Source organism: Bubalus bubalis, chromosome 2, assembly GCF_019923935.1.
Source record: "Bubalus bubalis isolate 160015118507 breed Murrah chromosome 2, NDDB_SH_1, whole genome shotgun sequence".
In the NCBI taxonomy this organism is placed as follows: Eukaryota; Metazoa; Chordata; class Mammalia; order Artiodactyla; family Bovidae; genus Bubalus; species Bubalus bubalis.
The window spans coordinates 184,719,291-184,730,682 of NC_059158.1; the positions used below are offsets into that span (position 1 = coordinate 184,719,291).

Consider the following 11,392-nt stretch of genomic DNA (forward strand, 5'->3'; position numbering starts at 1 on the left):
GTCCCCTGATAGTATTTGATTGAGGTTTCTGTTTATTCATTTATTACATAACTTTCTTTTCGTAGGCTTCCCTGGTGCTTCAGACTGTAAAGAATCTTTCTGAAATGCAGAAGAACCGAGTTCAATCCCTGGGTTGGGAAGATCCCCTGGAGAAGGAAATGACTACCCACTCCAGTATTCTTGCCTGGAGAATCCCATGGACAGAGGAGCCTGATGGGATACAGTCCATGGGGTCGCAAAAAGTCACACACAACTGAGCGACTAATACTTTCACTTTGGGGCTTCCCTGGTCCCTCAGATAGTAAAGAATCTACCTTCAGTGCAAGAGACCTGGGTTTGATCCCTGGATTGGGAAGATACCCTGGAGAAGGGAAAGGCTACCCACTCCAGTATTCTTACCTAGAGAATTCCATGGATAGAGGAGCCTGACGGGCTGGAGTTCATGGGTTGCAAAGAGTTGGACATGATTGAGTGACTGACACTTCCTTTTGTAAATGTATTTTCAAATTAGTTTCTTTAAAAAGCAGAGTAAAGAAAAAATTAGAAAACAGAGAGTATAGAAAAAGTTCAACCATGATCCTGATATTGGAAGCAACCGCTGACAATAGGCTGACACGTCTAATTATCAACAGCTTCAGAAAACTTTTCTGAGCACTGACTGTCCCGCGTGAGCAAGTCCATCCCGTGCAAAGCAGCAGCCTTCTTCCCCGTGACACTCCCGCCACCCCCACCCATCACTGCTGCCTCATTCCCTCTTGCTTCATCACCACCTAATATTCCACAGTTGACTCTTTTTTTAACTTTTTATTTTCTCTTGGTGATCAATAAATACTGTTGTGAGAGTTTCAGGTGAGCAGCCCTACATATACATGTATCCATTCTCCCCCAAAACTACCCCTGCATCCAGCATGCCACACAACAGTGAGCTGAGTTTCATGTGCTACAGAGGAGGTCCCTGTTGATTACCCACTTTAAATATAGCAGTGTGTACCTGTCCACCCCAAACTCCCTAACTATCCCTGCCCCTCATCCATCCCCTGGCAACCATAAGCTCATTCTCAAAATCACAGTTGACTCTTGAACAACAAGGATTTGGATTCCATTTATACTAGGATTTTTTTTCAATAAATAGGCACTCCAGTAACACATAATCCAAGGTTAGTTGAACTGACATATATGGGGAATGGATGACACCGTGAGCAGACTATCAAGCTGGCTGCACATCTGTGACTGTTAGAGGGTCGGCGCCACTAACCCTTGTGTCCCTCAAGGGTCAGCTGCGTATCGCTCACCTATTGTGCCTTTTGTTTCATTGTCTGTCTCTCTCCACCAAAATGTAAGCCCCGTGAGAGTGTTTTTGTTTTTCACTAATGCACTCCAAGTGCTAAAATTAGTCCTTGGATGAAGGAGGCTGAGCAAGAAACCAGACAATGAATTTTGAATTCATAGGGAAAATCCTGAAAGATGGAAAAGGAGAGGCAGTCTGTGACATCACCAGAGTCCTCGAGTGCGGGGACCTGGCGGGGACCTGGACATGATACCAGGGGCCCCCAGGATACACGGGGGTGGGGCAGTTTGCCTGCCATAGAAACAACAGTATTCCCAAGTTGAAGTGCTTAGTAAAAGGCGAAGGTCTAGCCCATCACCTCTGAACTTCATTTAGGCCTAAAACCAATGGCCGTAAGAGCAAAAATATAGATGGGAAAAAAAATGCAGAACCTAAACACTCAGAATTATGCTTTATTGGGGGCTTTACTGAGGACTTCAGCCTGGGTACAGTCTCTCAGGTAGGTCTGAAGACTGTCCTCAGGGACAGGGAGGAACCAGGATATATAGGAATTTTTGCAAAAAAGGCAAACATACAACAACCCAAAAAAGCCCAGGTAGTTAACATCAAAAGATATCTGCCAACTAGAGGAAAACCAGATATCTCAAGTTAACGAATTTGTCACTTTTCTGTGTATTAAAAGAGGCAAGAATCTGGGCTTGATGCGATCATTCCTGTGATAGACACCTGACCTACCTGGGGCCGGTATCCTGTTTCCCTCCAACCCAAACCCCCTGGGGGGCACTGTCAGGGGCGGCTGTTGGCTTGATGGCCACGCCATCCTCTGTTTACTGAGACTGAAGGGGGCATTCTTTGTCTTCAAACCCCAGACGGCAAGGACCCACAGAGATCCCTGGAAGTTTTTTTATTTCCTAGGAATTTGTAACAGGTACCACAAGTACCTGAGTAGCTTAAGCAATAGAAATTTCTGGGCTCTCATTTTGGAGACCTGAACTCTAAGATCAAGGTGCCAGTGAGGTTGGTTTCTTTCTGAGGTCTGTGGGGGAGGGTCTGTTCCTCACTCTCCCCAATATCTGGGGATCCTGGCCATCTTTAGGCTTTCTTGGTGTATAGAAGCATCCCCACCTCAATCTCGGCCTTCACTTTCATGTGGAATTCTCCCTATGAAGATGTGTGTCTTTGTCGAAACTTCTGCTTCTTCTAAAGACACCAGTCATCCTGCATTAGGCCCACCCTAATAGCCTTATCTTAACTCATCACCTCCATAAAGACTGTGTTCCCAAAGACATCCTGAGGTCTTAACGAAGGTCAGGATTCAATGTAGGAATTTGGTGGGGACAAATTTGGTGGTCAATACTTCACACTGGTCTAGCTCTTCAAGGTCTAGTATCTTCAAGATGAATGTGCCTGAAATGGTTATGAGTCAGTATAGATAGGTTCAGTGCAGTCGCTCAGTCATGTCTGACTCTTTCCAACCACATGGACTACAGGACGCCAGGCCTCCCTGTCCATCACCTACTCCCAGAGTTTACTCAAACTCATGTCCATTGAGTCAGTGATGCCATCCAACCATCTCATCCTCTGTCGTCCCCTTCTCCTCCTGCCTTCAATCTTTCCCAGCATCAAGGTCTTTCCAATGAGTCAGCTCTTTGCATCAGGTGGCCAAAGTATTGGACCTTCAGCTTCAACATCAGTCCTTCCAATGAATATTCAACACTGAAGATGGCAAGAATACACAGAAAGTCTATACAAAAAAGATCTTCATGACCCAGGTAATCACTGGTGTGATCACTCACCTAGAGCCACACATCCTGGAATGTGAAGTCAAGTAGGCCTTAGGAAGCATAACTATGAACAAACCTGGTGGAGGTGATGGAATTCTTGAGCTATTTCAAATCCTAAAAGATGATGCTGTGAAAGTGCTGCACTCAAGATGCCATCAAATTTGGAAAACTCAGCAGTGACCACAGGACTGGAAAAGGTCAGTTTTCATTCCAATCCTAAAGAAAGGCAATGCCAAAGAATGCTCAAACTACCGCACAATTGCACTCATCTCACATGCTAGCAAAGTAATACTCAAAATTCTCCAAGCCAGGCTTAAACAGTATGTGAACCATGAACATCCAGATATTCAAGTTGGATTTAGAAAAGGCAGAGGAACCAGAGATCAAATTGCCAACGTCTGCTGGATCATTGAAAAAGCAAGAGAGTTCCATAAAAACATCTATTTCTGCTTTATTGACTATGCCAAAGCCTTTGACTGTGTGGATCACAACAAACTGTGGAAAATTCTTCAAGAGATGGGAATACCAGACCATCTGACCTGCCTCCTGAGAAATCTGTATGCAGGTCAAGAAGCAACAGTTAGAAATGGACATAGAACAAAAGGCTGGTTCCAAATTGGGAAAGGAGTACATCAAGGCTGTATATTGTCATCCTGCTTCTTTAACTTATATGCAGAGTACATCATGAGAAACACTGGGCTGGATGAAGCACAAACTGGAATCAAGGTTTCCAGGAGAAATATCAATAACCTCAGATATTCAGATGACACCACCCCTATGGCAGAAGGTGAAGAAGAACTAAAGAGCCTCTTGATGAAAGTGAAAGAGGAGAGTGAAAATGTTGGCTTAAAAGTCACAATTCAGAAAACAAAGATCATGACATCTGGTCCCATAACTTAGTGGCAAATAGATGGGAAAACAATGGAAACAGTGACAGACTTTATTTTGAGGGGCTCCAAAATCACTGCAGATGGTGACTGCAGCCATGAAATTAAAAAAGGCTTGCTCCTTGGAAGAAAAATTATGACCAACCTAGATAGCATATTAAAAAGCAGAGACATTACTTTGCCAAAAAAGGTGCATCTAGTCAAAACTATAGTTTTTCCAGTGGTCATGTATGGATGTGAGAGTTGGACCATAAAGAGAGCTGAGCGCTGAAGAACTGATGCTTTTGAACCGTGGTGTTGGAGAAGACTCTTGAGAGTCCCTTGGACTGCAAGGAGATCCAACCAGTCCATCCTAAAGGAGATCAGTCCTGAATATTCATTGGAAGGACTGATGCTGAAGCTGAAACTCCAATACTTTGGCCATCTGATGTGGAGAACTGACTCATTTGAAAAGACCCTGATGCTGGGAAAGATTGAAGGCAGGAAAGAAGGGGATGACAGAGGATGAGATGGTTGGATGGCATCACCAACTCAATGGACTTGAGTTTGAGTAAGCTATGAGAGTTGGTGATGGACAGGGAAGCCTGGCATGCTGCAGTCCAGGGGGTCACAAAGAGTTGGACATGACTGAGCTACTGAACTGAACTGAACAGCTTTTGGCACCAGATGACCCAAGTATCGAAGCTTCAACCTCTGCATCAGTCCTTTCAATGAATCTTCAGTGTTGATTTCCTTTAAGATTGACTGGTTTGATCTCCCTGCAGTCTAAGGGACTCTCAAGAGTCTTCTCCAGCACCACATTTCAAAAGCATCAATTCTTTGGCACTCAAGCTTTCTCCATGGTACAACTCTCACATCCACACATGATTACTGGAAAAACTATCTCTTTGACTACAAAAGATAAACTGTACATAAAACAATCCAGTTAATGCTGGTAAGACCACCAATGACCAATTTCAAGATGACTCTGAGAGCTGACTGTGCAGTTTCTGCATGTAGCCCTCTCCCTCTGCCTGTAAAAGCGTATACCTGATTGTCTGTTGGACAGGCATCCGCCCTCTGCACCCTATCCCTACCCAGTCATCAGCATCCAACAGAAAGCAAACTCTCCACCAACCTCTCCTCTTCATGGCCTTTTAAGTGGCAAGCAGCCGGACCTCAGTTCTGTAACATCCTGACAGTTGTTTCAGGATTTGTTTAGTCTTTTATAAATTAAGTGCCTGATGACCTTTACCTGGGGCCTGACAGCCTTTGATTAGTGCCTGATATCTTCTGATTGCCAGGCACCCACTTCAAAGACGGCTATCTAGAATAAACACCTTGCCAGCCACATGACTACATAAAGGGCCATATTGCTTCCCCTCTAAGGCTCCTTTGTATTGGAGATTTCGGTTACTCTTTTGGGCCACTTGTTTTTCCTCTTCCAGCAGTTTACAGTGCCGCTCACTTGGTTTAAATTCACCAGCAAAGAGTGAGCACACAAAACCCTAGGCCCCCACCCTCAACCCCAATAACAGCAGAACCCCAGACCCGAGATCTCCAGCTTCCTCTACCCCTGACCTCCCTGTGGGGTCCCAGGTGGGCTGTGTAACTTCCAGGTCCTGTAAGTAATAAAACTTTATTCTCTCAGTTTTCTGATGATCATGGCTGAAGGGTATCTTGCAGTAGTAATAACCGTATGGTCTGGTCCAGCCACAACGTTGCTTATTAAGGGGTTAAGACTGCTATGCAACACTTTTCCTCATCACTGATCTCAAAGATCAGCTGTTTAACACAAGAAACTTGTATTTCTCACCCAGACAAAGATCACTGAGGGTCTGCGGGCCTTTCTCTGACGGGTGTCCCCCATGCTGTGACAGAGGGATCCAAGCTGCCTCCAGCTTCTGGTTCCAACATGAGGGGCAGAGAGAGCCTGGGGCATCGCACATGCATTTCCATCACTGCAGCCTGGCATGGCCCTCAGCACTGATGCCCACACTTTCCTGACCAGGTTCAGTCTCCAGGGCCTAACCTGGAGCAGGGGCTGGAGAAGGTGGGGAACCAGCCAGAAAGGGGATGGGCATCACAGGCTCTGCCATCTGCCCTTTGAGGGATGGGTGTTGGGAAGTGTTAACTGAAAGCCATCACAGCTAAATTCTTAGCAGTGGTGAAGGGCTTGAAAAAGGCATCTGTTCTGGAAATAGAGTCACTGTCTGTCTGAAGCTGAAGAAGAAAGAGCAATAGATCCCAGGAGTGTCTATCCACTCCATCTCCAAATGGGTAAGGACTGGAGACGAGGGGGTGGCAGTACTTGAAGGGGAAATTCCAAAACACTCTCTGGCTTTTTCCAGTTTGGGCAGGAGGAGGAGAGGAGAAGAAAGAGGAGCAAGAAGGTGGAAGTGCTGGTCCAAGTCGTAGGAAAGGGACCACCTACCCCACCGCAGTTCTTTCCCTGCTGTGGCCCCTGGGGGCAGGACAAGTTCTCATCACCTCCTGAGAGGTTCACAGGGGTCCTGGCACTTTGTGGAGGCTTAGTATATACTTCTTGAATGACTGGTTTATGGAATGAATGAATAACGCTAACTGCCCTGCTTCTTATTCCCAACTGGCTTACTTAGCAGCAGAAAGGAAAAATCCTTGGCCAGCAGCAGATGGCCCTTGCCCTTCCCTGGAAGTGAGTTCAGGAGGGTCACACCCAGACCCGGTTATGGGAATTTATTCACTCAGAGAGAGAACCACAGGAAAGCTGACAAAATAATCTTCAGTTTTGGCATCAGCTAATGTCACATAAGGATGGAAAAACCCTCAGTTCTGTACTGCTGATGAGAGGGGGAAAGAGGATTGTCTAGGGGTAGTGGCATTTCAGAGTCTGAGTCCAGGAACTGGTGGTACCCTCACCCGTCCCCTACCCCACTAATCCCAAGCTCCCGGAAGGATCAGCTATTTAACTGGAGTTAGGAATAAACAGGGCAGTCACTTGGAGCCGTCAACTCAGGATCCTCTGATAAGTAAAGAGTCAGAAATGAACACCCAGTCCCTGATCACTGGCTGCCTTCCAGAGTGGCTGTGGTGTCCATGTGTGTACACGTGAGTGCAAGACTGCACGTGCTTGATTTGGTGAAACAAGAAGGTGTGGTGTGCACAAGTGTGTTGTGTGCGTACGTGAATAAATTATGTAAAAGAATGTCTACACTAGTAGATGAGCTCAAGACTCTGTGTGTGTGTGTGTGTGTGTGTGCATGAGTAGGTGTGTATTTGTGTATGTACCTGTGTAAGGGTTCAAAGAGAGGGAGATGCTTTATTTCTGAAGAAAAACACTACGGATCCGACTCCATGAGTGGAATTCTCAAGCCTTGACTCCAGTGTGGAGGGTGAGTAAGATGTATCTAATGGGGGACACACAGCTTAGACCTCAGAGATCTCCAAGTTTCTTCTGATGACCTGGTCACAACCTCCCAGGAACACTTATTCAAATGAGAAGAAGGTGTCAGTGTTTCATGGGGCGAGGGGTGGTCTTGAGCAGTGAAATGTTTACCGAAGCTGGAAGCACCCCCTCCACGCGTACTCTGTGTCCAGTGAAGGCAGTCACGCTGGACCTGCCTGGACTGAGAAGCAAGTCTGCAAGTTCTTTAAATACTCTCTTCATCTGAACTGTTGAATGTGAGCAGGACAGTAGTATTCTGGGCAGAAGTTATAATTCCCCTGGAAGAGGCGTCTAGGCCGTTCCATCTGTATTTCTCCCCCACAGAACCCTCAGCATGAAGACCCTCCTGCTGCTGGCAGTGATCATGGCCTTTGGTAAGAGCTGACCCTACTGCCAGAAGAGGAACAGCCCAGGGAGGGAGGCACTTTCAGTCCCAAGGCTCTCTTCCCACTGCATCCAACCCCCTCTCTGTGGGGAGGGAAAGGGGTTGGCAGAGAGAGGCAGAGGAGTGCGCACTGTCCCAGGCCCCATCACCAGGCATTCTGCTTCCAATCCTCCTGTAGGTCCATGGAGATATGGTGGATTTTGGGAAAATGATCACGCACACAACAGGAAAGGGAGCCCTGTTCAGTTATGGTGCCTACGGCTGCTACTGTGGAGTGGGTGGCAGAGGATCCCCCAAGGATGCAACGGATCGGTGAGGCCACCCCAGCCCTCCCGCCTCTGCCCACTTGTGGCCCCGGCTGGGGCGGGAGCCGAAGCCCCACGTCAAAGAACACCAGCGAGGCTCAGCTGAAAAAGCAGCCATCCTGGTGGAAACTGTGCTCCAAACTAGTCCCGTGTCCCTGGGTCTCTGCTCGGGGTCAAGCTGGGTGAAACCACAGGCACTGGGCTCCCTGGAGCATGGGGAGGCCGCCCCCATAGCTCAGTCTTGTCACAGGTGCTGTTGGGCACATGACTGCTGTTACAAAAAGCTGAAGTATCATGGATGTGGCACCAAGTTCCTGAACTACAACGTGTCTATCCGCCGGGGCCAAATCACGTGTGGTAAGAGCAAGTCCTACCGACTGCACCCAGCCTCCTCTGCTCTTTTTCCTGTGTTCCCTGTGCCAGGCACCAGAGCTAAATACAAAGGGACAGGTCTCTGCCTCAAGGGGCTCACAGTTGAGTGGGAAGTAAGGAAAAGGAAAATACAACTCGGTGGAGTCTGATGTGCAGTGAGGAAAAGGGCGGGGCTCTGAACACAGCCTGAGGGTCAAGGAAGGCTCCTCAGAATGAGGGTCAAGGAAGGCTCCTCAGGATGGTGACCTCCAAGCTGCAGCCTCAAGGCGGAGAGGAGTCAAGGGGAAGGAGGGTTGGGGCATCCCACCAAGACGACACAGCAGGGTCCAGGAGGCCACGGGGTGCTGGAGCAGTTCTGTGCTGCGGGAGGAAAACGTGAGGGTGAGACAGAGCGGTGAGTGATGATGCCAGAGAGAAAGAAAGGCTTCATGTTCTATTTACATTTTGTCCTCAAGAATTAGCGAGCTCTTGGGGAAAAGAGTGACATGACCAGACTTGCATTTCAGAGGACTTGCTCTGGCTGAGGGTGGATGGAAACAGAAGCGGAGGGTGGCATTGTCATGATGCAGAAAAGAGATAGGAAGAGCTTGACCTATAGCAAAGGTGGTCAGGATGCAAGAGGTGGAAAGTACTATCGATATATCTTTGAGATAGAAGCAACAGAGCTTGGTGGTGGACTGGGACTGTTGGTTGGCTATACGACTGTGTCAGTTGTAGAATTGAGGAGGGCCTGGTAGGAGAGAGCAGGAGGAGTTCTGTAGGGAGCAGGTTGAGTTTGGAAGCTTCCAGAACACCCAGGGAGATGGGCAGCAGGCAGCTGGATGAAGCAACTGGCAGCTCAAGGGAGAGTCTGGACACAGATTCAGGAGGCGGCTGTAGAGACAAGAGAGCTGGATGTACCCCCCCACCATTTGATGCTTCATTTGATGCTTAAAGGCCCAGAAAGAAGAGAGAGAAGACAGTCAGAGAGAGAGGAGACAAGCCAAGAAGGTCAAGGAGTTGGCCAGGCAGAGAGGATTAACAGCAGCCAGTTTAACAGAGGGGTCATCCAGGATAAGGGCTGAGCAGACTCCTTGGATTTAGAGGCAAGAAGACCACTGAGGACTCAGTGGGGGCTGTTTCCATGAGACTGTGAGGGCAAAGCCAGATTAGAGCGGGTTGGAAGGTGGGTGGGAAGTGAAGCAGAGCTAAGAAATGTAGACCGCCATCTAGAGCAAGTTTGCCAGGGAAGGAGAGGGGGATGGGATGGTGGCTGCAAGGGATTTCCCAGTGCCCCAGACAGCTGACCCGTGAGTGCAGTTTTCAGACACCATGGACTATTCCCCAACAGCCTGAGTTCCCCAAAATCAGAAATTTTATCTCCCCATCATGACCTTTCCATAGAGTTACATGCCCTTAGAAGGATCTAGCTAGAAAGCATCAAAATTCCCAACAGAGGCTCAGACAATGAGGAAGTCTGACTTTCCTGTAACAGAAGAATGGAAGACACAGTGTCAGGACTGGGCAGCTTTCCCAGCTGTGTTGACAAGAGTCCAGTCTTCCCTAGCCTCTCTGCCACGCTGGCAATGTGACACTCAGGCATGCTCAGAGCTCCAAGGGTTGTGGCTTCACCCTATGGAAGAGGCCTTCCCTTTACACGTCCTTGGAAGCCCCAGCAGACTTGCCTCGTGGTTCACTGGTCAGGGCAAGTTCATGTGCTTCCCTTACACTAATCACTACAAAGGAAACCGGAACGACCATGACTGGTTTACACCTATCAAGAACCATTCCCCGACACCAGGGGCCAGGGGCTTTGCATCTGAAAACACAGCTATGGCGATGAAAAGACAAGGGCTGACAGAGAGGTTTTTCACAGAATCCCAGTGCTCAGCTGCTGCTGTCCCGATCAGACGGGGTGTGGGCTTCCTGCAGGCAGCAATTCTGTCTCCTCATCAGTCAGAAATATCTGGACATCAGTGCTTTTCCAGACTAGAAACCCTGGGAGAACACAGGATGTGTCTATCCCCCAGGTTTCCCACAAGAATATTGTTAATATTGTTAATATTCCTAGAATAATAACAAACCCCCATCTGGTGTTTGGTCTTCCTGGGTGGCACGAGACATAAAGAATCTTCCTGTCAGTAGAGGAGACATAAGAGACTCAGCTTCCATCTCTGGGTCGGGAAGATCCCCTGGAGGACAGTATCCTTCCTAGAGAATCCCTTGGACAGAGGAGCCTCGTGGGCTACAGGCCAGAGGGTCACAAAGAGTTGGACCCAACTGAAGTGATTTAGCACACATGCTCATCCGTGCTTATTTTCTTGTGATTTTAGAGGATCAGGACTACTGTAAGCATCAAGTGTGTGAGTGTGATCAAATAGCTATCCTTTGTTCTGCAAGAAACAAGAAGACCTCTAATAAAAAGCTCCAAGACTACAGCAACCGTCAGCGCAAAGGGAGTACACCCAAGTGCTTGAGAAGCCCCTGAGCCTGGACACCTTGCCTCCTAAAGCCGAGTTTCCACTTAGCACCCCACTCCCTAGCCTAGCCACGTTCCCTGGCAAATGAAGGAAACCCCCGCTCCCACCAGACACAAGTCAGGAGGTCTTCTTGCCCCAAACAGAAGCCTCTGTCCAGAAGGAGACGCTCAAGTCTGGGTGTGGATGTCCAGCCCCTTCCCCCCGCTTCCTTGGGGAGCAGGCAATTTTTCCACCGCTCCACTCCTCGTCAAGTCCACTCCTTGTCAAGTCCAATGTCATGTTCTGCTGCGGCAGCTACACTCCTGGCTGACTCTTCAGATTCAAGCAATTCATTTGGCAAATTGTGCACATGTGTGTGGGGTGTGTGTGTGTGTGAGTGTGTGTGAGTGTATGTGTGCGAGTGTGTGTGAGTGTGTGCACGCACACATGTGTGTGAGACAGTGTGTGTGAGTGCACACGTGTGTGAGTGTGAGTGAGTGTGTGTGAGTATGAGTGTGTGTGTGCGCGTG

The 11,392-nt window shown here is 48.2% G+C and overlaps 1 pseudogene; it reads left to right on the top strand.

Moving 5' to 3' along the window:
* The first annotated feature begins 7,696 nt into the window (after positions 1 to 7,696).
* On the top strand, positions 7,697 to 10,930 carry LOC112582983 (annotated as a pseudogene).
* The last annotated feature ends 462 nt before the right edge of the window (positions 10,931 to 11,392 follow it).